Source organism: Bombyx mori, chromosome 18, assembly GCF_030269925.1.
Source record: "Bombyx mori chromosome 18, ASM3026992v2".
NCBI lineage: Eukaryota > Metazoa > Arthropoda > Insecta > Lepidoptera > Bombycidae > Bombyx > Bombyx mori.
This window is the reverse complement of record NC_085124.1, coordinates 4637559-4658056: the sequence shown is the minus strand read 5'-3', so window position 1 is coordinate 4658056 and position 20498 is coordinate 4637559. Positions and strand designations below refer to the sequence as shown.

Here is a 20498-nt window from a genome sequence, read left to right as displayed (position 1 = left end):
GAATTACAATCTATCGGAAATGTTATTTAACAAAATTGTCATTATTGCTCTGTGAAAATGCCGACGACTTCTGTATTGAATAAATCTCACTGATCTTTTGTAATGTATGGGCTGATGAAATAACATATATCCTATAAGCAGTGCTCTGAGGAACAGTCAGCTATCTCCTTGGTGTCATCCTACCACGCGCTGACGAAACAGAACATATCCCAAACACTTGAAATCAAAGAGATCATCTCCTCATAAACTTCTAGGGCATTTCATCTGGCTCTGGAATGAACTCCCCTCCACGGTATGCAGTGATGGATTTACGACCAGGCCGATGAGGCCCGGGCCCAGAGCGGCATGATTTGAGAAGCGGAAAATTTTTGAAATGCCAAAATTCCGCGACAATAAAACTAAAGTAAAGTAAAAGTAAAGGCAGTCATTCTTCTTTGAAAATGAGTAGAGATTATTTTTTATAAAAAACTTTATAAAGTTATTTTAAATTTAAAATAAAAAGATTGGGCTAAAAGTATGTAATACAATTTATTTTAATATTAAGGGCGGTGCGATAAACAGGCCCTAGGGCGGCATCAAGCCTAAATTCATCACTGTATGCATGCGTATATTTGATTTAAAGCAATAAAAAGGTATCTGCTTGTAGACCATGCGCTCCTAAGGTGTTCATGCAATTATGGTGTAACTTAATCCAATTATTGACACTCCAGGAGAGGTTTACTATGTTAATACTCAATTACATTAGGTAGGACGCGGGTTTATTCCAGAATTCGATATTTATTTACAACGATATTTTCAACGGTAGGCAGCGGCTTGGCTCTGCCCCTGGGTTGCTGAAGTCCATGGGCGACGGTAACCACTCACCATCAGGTGGGCCGTATGCTCGTCTACCTACAACGGAAATAAAAAACAAAAAAAAATTCGCAATACTAACAACTACAAAACGTGACCGGATTCAGCTAGTTATTATAACAGAAAATAAAAAAGAAACTTATCTAGGCCTATTTCTATTCAGCTGTTTATTCAATCAGCTTCGGAGATGCGTTCCTCCGATAAAAGCAATGCCTTTCGCAGCCATCAAGATTATCTCGTGAAAAGGTTAACCCGTCTGGATGCAATTATACAAACGCGTTTAGTAGCGAAATACTTGAGAGACTTAGGGCTTATGCAGACCTTACCATTTTTGTTTCATGCAAAGTATATGTTAACGCATACGCCGTGGTTTTACATCTGGTTTTGCCGAGGTATATGGATAGTGTACCTATAGGATAGTCTGTAGTCGTAATGCTAGTCTATAAATAATTTGAAACTTTTTCGTGTAGGCTGTTTCTGAAGATGTATATGCGCTCTGGAACGCACGGCTTGCTTGATTTTGCTAACGTCTACGTACGTATTTAATAAGTCAGATATAAACATTTATATTTAAATAGCTTTAATTTTCATGAACCCGCAATGAACGTGTACAAATCGAGGAGTCAATGACCTCGCAAATGAACGCCCTAGACGCTGCGGCGAGACCGTAGAGAATGTGTTTATATGACGTTAACTAAATCGAAAACAATGATAAAATTTCAAATAATTTGTAAAACACGCAACGGGTTTTGCAAGAAAAAAATCATGCCTGCACAAAGGTGCGATTGCATTAAATACGAATTAAATAAACATGGCTTCGTCCTAAGATGGACGGCACTTACGCCGGAATGCATCTTCGCAGGGCGCATACAAAAACTGCCACAACTATCGACCGCTCGATATAAATAAAAATTGCTAATTGATCGATACTAAAAACTCGATAACAAACTCTTTGGAGTTGATACCAAATTAAGTGTACACTGTAAGGTCGGTGTTCTGCAAAATAGAGCCAGACTAAAAATATTTTTTATCCCAATATTAAAATAGACATTTATTTTTATTCTTCGTTCCGTATTCCAGTGCCAATTGCATTACCGGATCAGGTATCGGTGGCGCTTATCGATTCGCGAAAATTTGAAGACTTCAAGTTTCAAGACGACTTTTGCTTAAAATTTAGATCACTTCTTCGGAATCTTGTACAGAAAGCCGTACGATTGATAGTTCTTTACATGAAATTATTTTTTTACTAGCGAGGAGCGTACTGTGAGCTCTATGCGAGGTTCCAGTACCGATACCACAGAATAAAATCCCAACTTGGAACTGTTGAATGAATGTATAATTAATTAAACGATACGAAAAACAAAATAAACACTATTGCGAGCACTAGTATAGTGAGCCTGTACGAGTAACGCCACCTGTCGTCAAATAGCAAAAACGTATTTAGAAATTGAACTATAATATCTTTCGAACGTTCTGAACGAACGAAATTTTTTAGGTTCTGATGGTATTGAGTGTTCTAATAGCTCCAAGAATGTTCTTGACATAAAAAGTCTACCGAAGTTTAACAATTTCTAGAATCGTCCTTATGTATCGAGAGTTTTCTTATGGTGCCAAGAATGTTCTTAACATCACATTATCAACCTAAAGCAGTCCACTGCTGGACAAAGACCTCTCCAATTGCTCGCCACTGAACATGTTCTTAACATAAACAAGACGAATCTATAATATTCTCGAATGTTCCAGTTCTATCAGAAAAGTTCTTGACTATTGAAGATATAATCAAAACGACTAAAAAACCGTGACATAAGCGACATGAGATAGTTCTATTAGAAGGAAGCAATGAACGAATCACCTCAAGATAGCGAAAAAGTAATTTGTCTCAGTAGTCTCTGCTGTTCTCTAGTGCTCTGAGGAATTGTTTGAGAAGATACCATCATCTCGTTTTTATCATCGCACCGCCCGCCATTAGGGTAGATCATCCTTACTACCTAGAGCCACTGCGTTCATCCACAATGCGTTTCCAGATATCTTTTTTGGCACGTACCATCCGGCTTTAGAATGAGCTCGTCTCCACGGTGTTTCTCGAGCGCTATGACATGTCCTTTTTTAAAAGAGGCTTGTGGAAAGTATTAAAAGCCAGGCAGCAGCTTGGCTCTGCCCTGGAATTACTGACGTCCATGAGCGACGGTAACTACTTATCATCAGGTGGGATGTATGCTCGTCTGCCTATACGGCAATAAAAAAAGTCTACCTTAATTATCGTAATCATTAAATACGTTAAAAATGTACATCGAAATACCATAAATACTATTGCATACCGGCGTCCATCAAACCTCCAATAAACTCGACTAATACAAAGAATGAATAGCTTTACAAATCACTTTTAGTTCCATACGTAGAGCGGTCATGGGAAAAAACATATAAACCTAGTATTGACCAACGTTTATATCGCAACTAGAAAAATTCAGCCAATACAGCGTACAGGACGTGCTAAAAAATTAATCCACTACCACGAGACTGTATGTTTGATGAAAATATTTTTGATAACAATTCTATTAGTTATAGACTAGATATGACTCGCAGTGAAACTCAGTCTAGATTTTTCAAATGAATATTAATAAATCACTTGTAAAATAATTATAGACCCGTGCATATCTTTGGAAATCATCCCGTAGTAGTAGTAGTCATAATGAGTAAATCACTACTTATCAATGAAACTGCCATTTTAAAATATTAGTAGAACACATTTAACTGCATTAAATATAAATTTCGACTTTACCATTTTCCATTCAGGCTCCGTTCAAGTCTTTCCAAAATTATAATAATACTGATTTAATTTTATTTTCGCGTCACCAATCTATCCAACGCTGATCATAATATATTTATAGCCTTTCTGCTATTCTGACGTGTAGGTACTACATTGTTAAATTTTCTCAACATCCCACAAACCTTCACAGGCATAATTTTAAAAGTATTAGAAAAGTATAGTAGCATATTCCTTTGCTTTTTTAAACTTTAAAAAGAATTTTTAAAAATAAAATCGGTTTTATGGTAATATGTACCACGCGGACGGCAAACTACAAGGAAAAAAAAAACAATTTTACTCTTCAAAATAACCATGCAGACGGATCACAGTACATTAATAACTCTCTTCGTGTTAACATTCTTTGGTGCAAAAACTCCTAACCAGGTATTCCATTTCATAATCTCCGTCCGTGAGTCTAGGTACGTTACCTGCAATTCCAATAGTAGGGGAACGTTTTATCAGATTAGATTTTATCAGTGAAATATTTGACGAAGTGGCACATTCTACCTACGCGCGGTTATTCCAATAGATTTATCACCTCGAACAGATTTAATTGTTAAGTGCTCGCACGCGTTCGATTTGTATTTTAATTTATATGTAAAATAAAAACTAATAAATCTATCAATGATTGGATAAATTACTGTCCACGAACTTGTAAATTGTGTTACATAGACAATATATTATGTGGATAATCGTTTGAAGTGATCCTGTTTTTACAACAGTACTACTTCGCTATCAGATTATTGGGATATATATTTTTTGATCATTAGGACCGCATTATGCGTTAATAAATATTAGCATGACTGAATTTAATTATGAAATTAACTCTCTCTTTATCTCTCTCTCTCTCTCCTTGTTTATCTTTAGTCTCTTTTTTTCTTGAAACGAGCATCACGCGAACTCTAAAAAACGAAATATCGTCGAATAACACTTCAGTCGTCCGTGACCAGGGAAACAATATTCGCAATGTCTTAAATAATCTAAGTTTTTCATTTCACATAAAATTTTATAAACATCCAAATCCAAATTTGTAAATATCAAATTAAATTTCTATTCCGTGGTTAGAATTTTCCAAATATTTCTTTTAAAGGTAACAAAACTATTATTTTTTTTTCTAAAAGACAAAGTACACTTTCCGTCTCTTCCAAATCATGCGCACACTTTAAACTTTAAGGTATGATGCGTTTTAAGGTTTAAATATAAAAATCGGAACTGAAAAACTACAATTTCCCAATTACATTTACCAAAAAACAAGAATTTTACCTTATACTTTTCATCTACAACTTATATGTACAGCTTACTTACGCGGATATTATTTATTGACAACTAGCTGAGCCGGCAGACTTCGTAGTGCCTTAATCGATAAATAAAAGACCTAAGCTTTGTATAAAATAAACTTAAAACAAACAAAAGGGATCCGTCCGACGGTGGACACATCAAAGGAAAAACGAAATTGTTATTTTTATTTAATTTCGAACATTTTCATTCATTTATCTACCTTTTAAACCTTCTCTGGACTTCCACAAATAATTCAAGACCAAAATTAGCAAAATCGGTCCAGCCGTTCTCAAGTTTTAGCGAGACTAACGAACAGCAATTCATTTTTATATATATATAGATTTGATATCAAATATATCGATGAATTTAAATGATACATTCTATTTAGGTACGCAAAAGACAAACTTATATACAAACAATATCTAATTATTTTAAAACAATCTTCGATCAATAACGGGCATTCAATTATTATTGTCGAGCGTATTAAATTCAACAAATTGGTTTCCTATTTACAATCGACAGCTATTGTTTTGTTCTATACAACAAACAATTGTTTCAGAGAAGCCTTTTACGTCAACACCGATCGATACAGGAACTAACTATAAGATAATCGAGTTATTGCGGGCTCTGGTGATGATAATTTATCAACTACGGATGAATGTTTTATATTAATTTATCAATCAATTCGTGGAGCAATGTAATAATGACACGATTATGAGTTGTCATCGACATTCACGGGCATCAGAAAAATCAAGAAAAAGAAAACGTCATTGAGTTTCTGGTGACCACTTGACGTAAGACGAGCCGTCACCCCGTCAAATAAGTTAATAAAAACAAATAAATATCATGTTCACTTGTCACGTCTCAAAGTGGGTGGCGGCATTTACGTTGTAGATGTCTATGGGCTCCGGTAACCTCTTAACATCAAGTGGCCCATAAGTTCGTCCATATGCAAAATCTATTTTTTAAATGTTTTATATCATAGATGGGTTAATAAACTAACCATTGAATTGTTAAGAAGTGCTTACCTAAGCTAATAGTAATAGCAATGTAGATTCAGCCACCTTTATTGAGACATGCGGGCCACAGCTCAATTAAAGACCCTTCAAACCCGAACGCATCAATGCTTCACGGCAGATAAAAACAGAGTTTTTTTATTGCTTAGATGGGTAAACGAGCTCACGGCCCACCTGGTGTTAAGTGGTTACCGGAGCCCATAGACATTTACAACGTAAATGCCGCCACCCACCTTGAGATATGAGTTCTAAGGTCTCAGTATAGTTACAACGGTTGTCCCGCCCTTCAAACCGAAACGCATTACTGCTTCAGGGCAGAAATAGGCAGGGCGGTGGTACCTACCCGTGCGGACTCACAAGAAGTCCTACCAGTTTTGGTATATGTACAATTAAAATACAAATAGTCAAATACATAACCAGCCAAGTAATTACAATTCAACGTCGATTGTATTTACAGATTTTTTTAAAAATTTAAAACCGGCCAACATTTGTTACAATTAGTTCAGCTTCATAAATTTGCTTTAATTGGCTCCGAGCCCAGAGCAGTACACACCGCCCATACACATAATATTGAACGATTCAAACAATTTGTCTTATCCACGTTAGACTTATTTATTTATCGGTTTACTATTTTCGGTTAATTCGACGATATCACATGACCTTTTACGTGAACATCTGACTGATTTACTAATTGCAATCTGTAAGTTTTACAAGTGGGTAATTCATGTGGCTGAGGTAACGGAAAATGCTATTTTTCTTTCGTCAAAGCATAACTAACTGAACGCTAAAAATCATTGCTTTACATTGAATAATATTAGCGTATTTTAGACAAATAAAAAAAAGCCCTTTGTTCCATGCAATTACATTTTTTTTGTTTATTTAGTTTATATAATATATGTATGGACTCCTTTCAGGTAAAGGCCTCCTCCAAAGATTTCCATTTTGTTTTGTCTCTGGCGACATAAATCCAGTGTGGTCCAGCAACTTTTCTAATATCATCCTCCCAACGCGTGTACCTACGCACCGCTTGCCCTGTGGACCGTTCCATGCAGTTACTTTCCACGTCCATCTCCCATCTCCGAGTCGTGCTACGTGGCCAGCCCACTTAAACTTCCATCTTTGAGCATATTTGAGAGCGTCCACTGTTTTGGTTATGCTTCTTATCTTTGTATGACGGAATCTGTGTGTCTTTTTTATGTTGAGCATGCTGCGTTAGTATAATAAGTAATATAAGTAATAAGTAGAATAATATAAGTAATATATAATAAGTAATTGTTCATATTTTTTTGTCAGTGAATTTCTTCAACAAACGCTTAATAACCCTTTAGTTACGGCTTATATTATGGCTTTTATTATTTTACTGATTTTAGAACCGATTAATCTTCATTTTCCTTTTTTTGGAGTAGATTTTGATACAAATGCTGATTTTTTCGAAAATGCACAAACAAAAAAAAAATACCTTTGGCCTTTTTCCTCAATACTTCCGTAAATTTATACAGGGTGCATTCGAAATGTTACATTGTAATTCAAAGTGAGTTTCAAGTCGTTAAAAACTTTAAATGACGTTCGAAAAATACAGTGTATTCATGAGTTCCGCGTAGCACGGTGAATACAGACGATATTTTTGACAGGTCGTTGCGACTCGGACTGCATTTGTGAATTTTATATTCACTTCATACATTTTTTTGGCAATTTGGTATTGTCATAAAGTGTAGTATTTCTTCGGTTTTCGCGAGGCGTAAACAATTGTTTATACCATTATATAAACAGAATATACAAATGTCAAGGAATAACGCCGTAGTCATCTGATCTGTGACCGCGAAAATTGTAAAGTATTTGAAAATTGTAAAGTTTTTCTTCTTCTTTATTTTTTGGCTCCGGCACGGTTTGTGCATTAGCCAGCGTCAAGTAGTAAGATTTTTATAATTCGCCATTTCAATCATTTACACTTTACGAATAATAAAAAACGAAGGTAATCTAAATTGATCAACTGAGATAAAATTATACGAAATAAGATGAGATTATATGGGATGAAATATAATCTCAGTAAAATTGTGGTTATTTACTGAGACTTTTTCAGTGGACTTTTTGGATGATCCCGAGAAGCTACGTCCAGCGATTTTGTTTAATTTTCCCACATTTGTGCACTTTCACAGATATTAAACAGTTAACAGACCACCGTTATTACACATTTAAACCTGAAGAAACACTAAATAGACAAAACAAAACAATTCACACAACTTCGCTCTTCGCATTCCCGCCAAAAAGTCGCAAAGTATCTATCTGAAGAGTCGGTAATAATAAGCGCAAGATTAAATAAGTAATTTAAAGAAATGAAATATTCACAAGCCCACACATTCTTTTTTTATTTTTTTTTTATTGCTTAGATGTGTGGACGAGCTCACAGCCCACCTGGTGTTAAGTGGTTACTGGAGCCCATAGACATCTACAGCGTAAATGCGCCACACACCTAAGATATAAGTTCTAAGATCTCAGTATAGTTACAACGGCTGCCCCACCCTTCAAACCGAAACGCATTATTCTACTACCAACGTCCACTCGGTTAATATTCACTCACCTCGACAAGAAGCTGCTTTGGGAAAAACCCTTTTAAAATTATATTTTAATGTTCTGATAACTTTTTAACCTACATTTTTTTGTTCCCTGTTACATAAAAGATTACAAGAATGTATTAGTAAGACATTTTAAACGTGATTGTCATTTTAGTATCAATTTCTGTCATTAAATACAATTTCAGCATATTAACTAACCCACTGTTTTAGTATCCATTGAACGGATATTTTAACGTTCTCGCAATCAAATAAACCTAAGCTTAAAACTGTCGCTTTCATCCGATAATAGACCTTATTTACCATTCATGAACTAAATTGAAATATCGCGAGTCAAATAAATACCGAGTATCGAAATAAACTGGAGGGAACTATTAAGATAGCCACTTCTCTTCTTTTAAAAACTCCCATACACAGCTCTAGTCGCTATAGTGGCTCTTTCACAATACAAGCAGTGCGATTATGGAATTCTCTCCCTCAACCTATTCGTGCTAGTTCCTCTCTAGAAGTTTTTAAGAGTCAAATGAAGAAACATTTCCTGTCACTTTAATTGTATTTAAGTTATTGTTTTATGTATGTTTATTTATATGTATTTTTCATTTTATATTAGATTTTTTTTAAAGCTTAATTTAAAAATCATGCTTTAATAGCTTTTATATTGTACACTATTCCCCTCTTATACATCGTATTTCTCTCTGCTATTGGTTTGCTGGAAGAAAACTCATGAATGAGTTAAGCTCGCCTTTGTACATAGTATTTAGACATTCTTTAAATCTGTTTTTATCGTATTTTCTTTTTGTATACAATAAGTATAAATTAAAAATAATAATTAGATAGTTCACCCCACGTTCTATCATTCGTAAATAGAAATTGCGTTCCATTTAATGCAAATACAGCACGAAACGAATCTTTGTAGCGAAACAGACATTGTTGAACACAAATGTATTCAAACGATGACCTTTGGGAAATGTCATCGGGATAAATCCGAACAAGGCGCAGGTAATAAAATGACACATTTCATTTGTCATAATCATAGACCTAGGTTTCATACCTCAGTGGTCATAACCTAATTCTGTGTAGAAATGTATTTGAAACTATTCACTGGTTGTAGGACCTCTTGTGAGTCCGCGCGGATAGGTACCACCACCCTGCCTATTTCTGCCGTGAAGCAGTAATGCGTTTCGGTTTGAAGGGTGGGGCGGCCGTTGTAACTATACTGAGACCTTAGAACTTATATCTCAAGGTGGGTGGCGCATTTACGTTGTGGATGTCTATGGGCTCCAGTAACCACTTAACACCGGGTGGGCTGTGAGCTCGTCCAACCATCTAAGCAATAAAAAAAAATAAAAAAAAATAAAAAAAAACTAGTGAAGTCCGACTAATTTTATTTATTTACTGTTTTACATGTGACGTGTTCCTCAGAGGAGGCTTTTACCCGAAATTAATATAAATAGTAATCAACAATAAATTAATATAAGAAACTAACTTTTTAATCCATTAATATATGTTCAAATTGTCTGTAATTATATGTTAGCTATTTTTTCTATGAAAAAAAGAAAGCTCTATTATTATTATTATCGTCAACGTATTCTGCTGGAAGTATGCAATAAATAAGTATGCCAATTAAACATACAACGTTAATATCATACATGGATTGTTTGCTTAAAAATTACACATATAAAATTATGTATACGTAATCGAAGTAATCGTCGTCCGGGGTGATGTGGGTTCCATCTACGTAAAAAAGGATAGTTTACCATCGTTCCTAAAACTAGAAATTACGATTACCATTAGGCTTGGCAGCGGTTTACCGGTAGGCAGCGGCTTGGCTCTGCCCCTGGCATTGCTGAAGTCCATGGGCGACGGTAACCACTCACCATCAGGTGGGCCGTATGCTCGTCTGCCTACAAGGGCAATAAAAAAAGGCTCTGTTATTTTTGGCTTATCTATGCCAGTAATCCTGACTATACTATAATAGCTTCACAGAACGTGTAAGCGAGCTCACGGGGCCCAGCCTAGCTAATTTGCTAACACTAGCCCTAGCAAGGAGAGTGAGTGCTTCGCTAAAATCGCGCCTCAATGTTCGCGCTTAGCTGCCTAATTTATATACCCAAAATTTGAAACAGAGAAAGGTTCAAAGCGAATTAATATTTTAGTGGTGGACATAATTAAAAGTACTTTTACGGTTTAATATTGCGTTTTTTTTTTGTTTTTTTTACATTGATTTCCAACGTGCTTTAGAGTTTTCGTGGTCACGGAACCGTATTTTCAATTATGTAATTTAATAGTAATAATAACAATCTATTTACTGGTGGTAGGACCTCTTGTGAGTCCGCACGGGTAGGTACAACCACCCTGCCTATTTCTGCCGTGAAGCAGTAATGCATTTCAGTTTGAAGGGCAGGGCAGCCGTTGTAACTATACTTGAGACCTTAAAACTTATATCTCAAGATGGGTGGCGCATTTACGTCGTAGACTCCAGTAACCACTTAACACCAGGTGGGCTGTGAGCTCGTCCACTCATCTAAGCAATAAAAAAATTTATTTAAATTCGTAATGTCTTGAACTGTTTATACATGTTCACATATTATAGCCTCCTATCATAAATACAAAAGTTAAAATATTAGAAAAAAAACACTTAAAATCCTTATTACCCAATTATTAATTATTACACTACAGCATAAGTTATATCGTTATGTACTTCTTGTATATGGTATGAGATACTTCATTTTTTTTTTCAATATATCATACAAGCAAATTGAAGTCTACAAGATTGTGCACGATTACAGAATACATTATCGTCTTTCGGTACGTGTGGAATTTAAACGAAGACGTCACGACTTGTCTTAAGATTTTATCAACACTAAAATATTCTTCGAGGAAGCCAATGAAAATTGAGAACACATTAGTGTTATTAAATGGAAAATGTTCCTTAAATTCATGCGAGCAAAAACCAGTCGTTCAGTGGATCCGTGGTGATATTTTCGCTAGAGGAAGAGGTAGACCTAAGAAGAAATGGATGGATTGCGCGAAAGACGATATGTATATAAGATTATCTATTATATATCTTCTTAAAGCTGTGTAACTATGTGTGTGTAACTATGTGATTCATCTAAAGCAGAGTTTTATTATTTTATATTATTTTATTTATTAAATACAGATATCTTTTACTTAACAAATATCAACTAATGAAATAACTACTAACCTAAAACAGAGAATCGACAAATAAATGTTCATGCTTTACTATTCTTGTATTCAAATTTGAATCGTCCTTTTCACTTTTATAATAAAGCTAATTCGCAAAGAGTTTTAATGAATTTTAATTATATATTTTTATTCCGATTGAGAAAAAACATGTTTCTTTCTTTGTCCCACTTGTGGCTCCCTCTTATGGTTGAATGCTGATCTGATACATATCCAAATATTAATGTTTGTGTCAACGTCAACGTTAATACAAAGCTTACATGTATGAGAGAGGAGTGAGCGAAGAAATGGTATATGAAAGAGGAGTATGGAAGGAGAAAACATGTTGCGCCGACCCCAGGTGACTGGGAGAAGGGCAAGAGAACGATGATGATTTACGCTAGTGTTCCCCCAGAATATCTTACAGACCTATTTCAAGAAGTCACAGCGACTGTCACTGGCATGTATGAAATGTGTAGCGCATATAAATCTACATTAAATAGCGCTTTAAAAAACAGATATAAAATTGATATTAGCTTGTATATTTTGAAACAATAATCACAGCTACTCTTCAGAAAACTTACTTTGTTACCATTATTACAGATTACATTAAAAAGAGATATCGAATAACATCTGAATCCAGACGAAAGACTACACAGGTGGAATCGCGGCGATTAGTCGGAACTAATAATAATAAAAACCGGAGAGTCAAAAATAATTAAATCAAAAGTTGATGGTTGACATAGATTCGATTGGGTTATAATACTTTTTTTTTAATTACGGGGCACATCTGATCTTGCAACGCTAGGAATGTAGCTAAGTCATTGCTTTTTAAACGTATGAAAAAGCACGGGGAAACCCAAGGAGAGTTCATTCCGAGAGACATTGTTCCTAAAAATACAACGGTTTCAAGGACTAATAGTGAACTCTGTTTCGTTGGCAGACAGTGCTGTGATGAATAGAAAATAGCGGGTTGATCTAAAAAAAATATTTCATGGTACAACGAACTAGAAACATATGCTACAAAATACAGACAGAATTTAACTCAGCAAAATCAAAGGTTTCAAACGGTTCATGAGTATCGATAGCTATATAATCCGGACCACGGTCTTCCTAACGCTATTGTATCTAAGAAGTCAATATCAATTTTCTAATTAACGATTTAGCAAGCATTATTAATTATCCTTAATCTTTTTTTTATTGCTAGTTAATAAATAGGCAATCGTTTTTCAAATAAGGCGATCTGCATTTAATTAGTTGGTTAGTTGAGTGATTTTAAGATTTCAGTGATAAAAGATACGACTTCATAAGATTCAAAGATAGCGATCGATATGTCGCGTCGGCGCGCCTTTGAGGTCCTTTTAACGCCAATAAACATGTCTCGGAGAAAAAACATACCGGCAATAATTATTACCTTACATTCAAGATTTTTTTTTATTATAAGAATGTATCAACAGCGATTAATTGTTTATACTTCGAAGCAGATACCTTTGAATTTTTGGTAGCTCAGGAGAAGAAAAACACAAAAAGTATTTTCTCGTGGTAAAATAAATATTTTAATATACCTCGCTAGAGTCGCTAGAGAGAAATATATATTACCATTGAAATCATCGCCAAATAATTATTATAATACATTTTTATAGCCTTTGTAGGCCTTGGACTCCAGGATCAAAGTCTCTACACACTGCCCAGAGGACAAGAAGGAATTGAGGAAAAAAGTCCAAACTAAAGTGCTCCGTAAAGGCCACGACCCTTAGCACTGAGGAACACGATGCAAGGAGGTATGCAGAGGAGCTAGGTCATTTACTGGGTGGTACTGTGCGAACGATGCTCTCGCTCTTTGGATTTTCACCACTTGAACTTGGATGTGCCCCTGACATTTCCATGGAATAGGTTGACCACTGAACAACCTCGCCAGATGTGCCGCGTGTGTGATGTGTGCTCGTCTGCCTTCGAAAGTATTAAAATAAAACACAAAACTATCGCCTAATTAATAAACTAAAATCATATAAGAACCTCTGACCTTACCATACGTTTTCTCAAGAACGATTCGCGCATGCGTCTGTTTGAATTACACGGTAAAGAGCACACGCTATCAGTGTTGTTACATCTGGGCTGGATAGCGAGTACGCAATAACAAATACAACACACTACTTTCACACATTCTTTTATACATACGTATTACGTACGCGGTAGTATGGATATAGATTATGACATTGATCGATAATGTTGCCTTAAGTACATCTTATTTTCGTTTTAAATTAGTTTAAAACGCTTCAAACTTAGGCGGTTTCGTGCGGAAACCAACGCCATCAAAGTTAGGGCGAGCGCCATTCGATAGAAATCCCAAAATGTAAATGACAGCTAAACAAAGAACTGCAACTTTGAGTTTATCAACACAGAACTGGGACTTTTCTCAATTAAAGAGAGAGAGAGAGAGAGAGATGGATATAGACAAAAAAATACAGCTGGAAGACCGGACTTTTAACGGAGGGAAAGTTAAAATTAATCTATTTCAAAATGTAGTTTTATTTTTGACGTGCACGTTCGCGATTCATTTATCCGATTAATTACAATTGAATTTTTTTTTTTGCTTAGATGGTTGGACGAGCTCACAGCCCACCTGATGTAAAGTGGCTACCGGAGCCTATAGACATCCACAACGTAAATGCGCCACCCACCTTAAGATATAAGTTCTATGGTTTCAGTATAGTTACAACGGCTGCCCCACCCTTCAAACCGAAACGCATTACTGCTTCACGGCAGAAATAGGCAGGGTGGTGGTACCTACCCGTGTGGACTCACAAGAGGTCCTACTACCAGTAAGATTATGTGTTATGTGTAGTTTTTGTTTTAGGAAAGGTTTCTAGCGTTTTCAATGTACCTACTTACTACAGACGACGCGGAAGCTGTTTCAATATTTCAATCATTTATCAATTGTTATTAAACAGTACCGACTCACTAAGCTTTTACTCGACTAATATAATAAAACACTTTAATTCCAAACAAGAGTAACAAATACATTAGACCCAAAGGGCAAAATTCAAAAGTTATTACCTCGATAATCGTTCATTTGAAACACTCAATTGAAAATCGAGACCGTAACATTTCGAATGATACAATTTATAAAACCGTGACACAAAGGCAGACCGACAAACTCGTAAACCATAGGATAGTTATTGGTTCAGAACAACTATAAATAAGGTTCGGTTCATGCTCGAGCCGTTTGTAATAACATTAATTCTGCATATGATTTACGAACTCGACTAAAAGCATGTTCAATATGCACTAATAAATTAATAACTGGATTATTATTTCGGTGTCATTATTATAAGTTGCTTATACAGCAATTTATATCTGTTTTGTTTATTTGCACATTTGTGACGGTAGTCTGTAGTTCAGCTGTGATTTCAGATTGTAATAATTTATGTTTATTTATTTATACTTTATAATATGTATATAAAAATACCTTTTAAGCTATTGCATATTTTTTATCGCGGGCTTTGAGCACGGCGACCGAATCACGAAATTCCGTAACGAAAATAAAACCTAACACCCCCACTCCGCTCCCACTCCCATTTTCACACGTTGCGCTTGTGTAGTGTTTCTGAATAAGTGCGCCGCGTGACGTCGCACTGCATGCGCATTATGAAAAGTCTGCCCATATCTCTTTCTCGCGCGGTCTAGCTTATGAGTGTGAAGGGGACAGTTAAAGTTTTGCTTTTGTTAATGTTTATAGATATAGCGTGGTCTTATTTATTATTGGTTTAATATAAAATTATTATTGTCTAATTATAATTGCATTAGTTGACAAACAATGCTATGCAATTGCTTTACCGCGGCAGTCCCCGAGTGCCACACGCGTTTTTTGTTTATGGTTCAAGTTTTGGCCTCGAGTTTATGGTCTCAAGTTTATTCGAAAACCGCTTAGATTAAAAAAATTACATTCCACAACTTGAAGCTACAAGCTTATAATGTAGTAAGTAGCTGTACGGCCATTTTAGATCAAGATACAAATCAAAGACTGTTAAAAAGCACCAAAAAATGTTAAATTTTTTTGATCTCTTATTATTCCACTAAACTATGAGCCGCATCAGGTACATCTAAATGTTCCTAAGTATCAAATATGTTATTCCTATAATGCTTATTCTTCCAGAATCGAAAACAGCTTCGTAATAACTAGAAGATTTGATACCTTGCATTAATTATGTTATATGATATGTAATGTGTAACCAGCAGCTACCGGATCGATTAAGAATATCACTAATAATTAATTTGTGTGAAACCGTCGGTACATTTCATTTTGAAAAATACAATAATATGTCATATGCGTAATATGCCTAATACAGGCTAACGTATTACCTGCTTTTTGACAAAGGTACTAAAAGTACATATTTTGTATGTATTTTGTAATCTTACGATCTCTCTGGAGTGTCATATCTTTATGTTACTTTTTTGTTGTAAATCAATTACCATAAGAACAATAGCATTATAAAGTCATATATATACACGTTTGAATTTATATGTAGTAAAACTGAACATAGAGCACACACTGTCGTTTCTTTATCAGAAAATAATTAAAGTTTGGTTTTGAGAATAGAAACACGGAGCGAAAAGTCGTGATAAAATCATAAGGAACAAAAAGACATCGTAGATTTTTTTTATTGTCCCTATAGGTAGACAAGCACACGGCCCACCTGATGGTGAGTGATGACCGTCGCTCAAGGACGTCAACAATACCAGGGGCAGAGCCAAACCGGGAAACTGGTAAAATTTATTGGCGATTTTCCGATCCGAACTTCAATTGTGCCTTTCATGCTTTAAGCTGCGTCGGTTTGAGACGCCGCAATGTAATGTAAAAAAGCCGTGTCCTAATGAAATGCAATTATTGACTTGTTCAATATTTGCGCTATATTGAAGGCCCATTTAGCCTACAAACGTGTCTCTTGTCCGAGGGGTCCGTATTCCAAACGTGTTACAATTGCAAAAAGTTTCTGACTGTATTTTATTGTATGTATCGTTACGCGATCTGACCAAAGACTTCGCTTAAGAAAATCTTTGACATCACAAAACTTTCTTCATTAATAAAATTCCATAAAATAACACTTTAATATTACGACTTCCTAAACATTAAGTAAACTGTAAGAGTTGCGTCCGCGGCGGCTTCCAGACTCTGCCTTTTGATTTTTGATTTTATTAAGCATGTAAACTTAAAATTGATGAGTCAAAGTCATGATTTGGTCAAAGTCGCATTGTTGAATGGGTTATAACGCTATGCTCAATATCAAATGAGTGCTTGCTATTAAACTTATACTACACGATAATTGTCGACGTTAGAGAAACGTAATATAGTGAGTGATATTTTTAAAAGTGAATGATCCGAGAACATCTTCAGTGTGTAATTCAAGTCAAAAAAAAATATATAAATAACACCCTGAGTGGAAAATTAAAAGATTTTTTTTTTTTTCTGGCTATGCCGTTTGCCTTGAGAGACTATTTCAGCTTTACCCTAGCGAGTAGGTGAGCTCTCGTGGCTCAAACCGGAAGTGTTGCTAACACTGGTTCTAGCAAGAGCAATGCTTCGCAGAATCTACCACCGGATCGGAAACGTGACCCACCGAGGAGATCCGGCGAGAAACTCAGTGGGCTGTGTCTATGGGTTAATTTACTCGTCGAACCCTTCGTCACAAGCGGCGGGTTCGGCGAGGACGGTGACCGGTGCTTGAGGTACCTAAAAGCACCGTTAATGGATAGGGAGGATCCGTAAAAACGGGGGATACTGTAGTTAAAGAAACAGAAAACCGTTTATAAGTAACAATTTGAATTATTAGCAGTTTGAATTTCTGAAACGATAAGATTCCTTCATCGTAATTCAACAGTGAAACGAAGCGTTTGTCATGAGCTAAAGCTTCAAGGCGTCTAGTTTGATTTTCTAAAGCTTTAAGGATAGCATACATAGAGGAAAGTGCATTATAAATATGTATAACGTAGTGAGTTGACAATTAAGATATGTAGTATTTTCATCGAATTTTTTCCGGTGATTGTTATTGTAATTTCACTAGAGAGTACTTAAATGATAAACATTTCCAGCGTTTAAACAAAAGCCCCCTTTGTGTTCTCGGCATATTACATTTAATCCAAACAAAAGGAGGGGGTTCTCAATTCCACTGTATTTTTTATGGTTTATACATTACAATTTTTTTCTAAGTGAACCGAGTCTGATGATTCTTTTTGTTTTTTTTTTAATGCTAGTGCTTCTCATGTAATGCCAACATTTATCAAGATCTTACCATTACTTTTTTGGATTATCGTTCACATTCTATATTCTTGAAGGCAGTTTGCTTTTTTGTTAAGGTTTTGTATTGTCATTGTTACTAGTGGTCCCGCAGTAGTCGAAATTCGACTATAATTTATTGAAATTATAAATTTGTACACTATTATGACTCTATTTGCAAAGACTAATCTACTTCTATAATCACATATTTCATATAGTACTTTAGTTGTACAGTAGTTTGTGTAAAGTTTTGTTATTGATTTAATGTATTATTAGTGCATAATTAAAAAAAAATAGTAGCATTCTGTACTCTTTTTCTATATTCGCTATAAGTATGGGAAATTTCAGACTCCTCTGTCCGCGCATTTTTCGTAAAAATGGGTATAATGTTTTTGCTTCACGTATTATATACCTCTGTTTTCAGTACGGGATCGTTTGGATTTTATTTTTATTTTTATTGCTTAGATGGGTGGACGAGCTCACAGCCCACCTGGTGTTAAGTGGTTACTGCATGCTTTCGTAATACTGCATCGTCTTACATATTCCTATCGCGAAAAAATCAAATTTTCCTTGAATATTAGACGGTGTCCATGGTATCGTCATAGTGGAATAATTGTTGAAACTAAAAAAAAGGGAGATTTAACAACTTTGTAATTATAATTTACGGTCAATAGCTTAATAATGTGTTCGTTTAATTAAGCAAAATTTCAAGTTCTGTATATGAAGCATATTATTATGAATAATATAATATGTTCATTCCAGACGCAACATATGTCCACCATATTTGTCTGTATATTTTTTAACGTGACTTCACCGCAACGAAATATTTATGGTTTGTGTATATTCGTGGACGGTAAAACATTACACAAAAAGAACTACGACCATACATTTCACATAAAACATTCGCACAAAAATATAGATCCAAAAAAATGTTTGTAAAAAGTTAGTGATTTACGCTTCGGAATCGTAAATGCATCGATACGATTGAGATGTGTTATCGATGTATCTTAGTGGCAATTAGCGTCACAGACAGCGTGAAGATCAATTTGAGAGATTACTTCAATCAATCGAAATCATTCTTAAAATCTGACGTGTAATGGATCCGGTAATTATCGATAGTATTATAAATAACGTAATTGTTAGAGAATCGTTTTGTTACAATTTAAGTTGTATAGATTTTTGTGAATTAAATCGATTTTTTTCTGTTCGTATCTTTCTATCAGAATTTTTTCGTTACATTAAAAACATCACTCGTATCGCACTCGTGTTTCTTCCTGTAGAATATTTTTATATATTCGTAATTAATAATCAATCAAACACAACGTCACTCGCACTAATTAGTAACTTATTGCGTCAACTCGATCATTGAAACGATTGCAAAATTCGAGCACAGAGTTTATCTGTAACGACAGAGGATCCGATTAATTAACATTCACTGTCACCGCACGAATCACTCGCGACACTTTCCAATAACCGATTAACCTTAATAAATTTATCGATAGCTTTCAATGAGCGTCACTAGTTGGGTGCGTTTTTTTTTTTTTTAAACTCTGTCAACGTCAATTCCGTTCATAGTTCGTATGCGTGTAAACAGTTCGCGGGTTTGACGAGTACTGGAGTAGACGGGGCAATACAATCGCGCAGAATCACGCTTTAGAGGCACTGGTTTATGAGAATTGAGCCTCAGAGGCTGCGACCAATATATTAATTCATGATTTAAGATAAGTCTTGCCACAAACGTGCTCTGTTACGCACAGTGTTTTTTAGGCAGACCTTCTATGTAAGTACAGACAAAAACTTTTTTTGACACTTGATTTTTTCGTTATCTCCGTCAAGGCGATTACCATTAATGTAGATTATTAAATGCTAATGTCTATTAAACATCGAATTTGTTGCATTAATTCAATTAAATTAATCCAGTTTCAAAGCAAGTCAATATATACAATTCAAGTCAAATCGTGTGGCGTTCAACTCTGCTTCTAAAATTCTCCATTGTCGTATAACTGCGATAAAATCGCGGGCAAAAAACGCGTTACCAGTACCGTGAATTGACAGTTGAAACAGGAAATAAGATATGACGTGCTCACACGAACGAATTCCAAAATGAAGGAATAATATCGTCTAATAAAAATGAGACCTGCTTAGGCTGGTGATTCTTGATGGCAAAAGCTACGGCAGTGAAACAGTCATTTAAAGAAACTTACTTGCGTGATCCAGTAGTATTCTCTTTAAAAAAAGTCACATTTTCTAAATTGGGCAAGTCTTCAATATTCATATAAGCGAAATGCTCACGAGTACTCCCGTGCGGTTATTAGTTAATACATTATCAATGACGAGTGATAGCTGCCTTTGAGCTACTCAGGTTTTTTTTATTTATTGCTTAGTAGGGTGGACGAGCTCACAGCCCACCTGATGTTAAGTGGTTACTGGAGCCCATAGACATCTACAACGTAAATGCGCCACCCACCTTGAGATATAAGTTCTAAGGTCTCAATATAGTTACAACGGCTGCTCTACTC

At 35.3% G+C, this 20498-nt stretch overlaps 1 protein-coding gene across 4 annotated transcripts in view; it reads right to left on the bottom strand.

The window, feature by feature from the left end:
* Nucleotides 1–20498, bottom strand: part of LOC101739314 (inositol-trisphosphate 3-kinase B) — a 187136-nt gene that overhangs the window by 93632 nt on the left and 73006 nt on the right. The window contains exon 1 of one of the 4 annotated variants that reach the window (XM_021349355.3): nt 19217–19589. The exons of 2 other annotated variants lie outside the window; for them this stretch is intronic. The gene's annotated coding sequence lies outside the window, so the exon portion shown is untranslated. Of the gene's footprint in view, nt 1–19216; nt 19590–20498 lie in introns of those variants that run through there. One more of the 4 variants, XM_038017327.2, reaches the window with a different exon arrangement.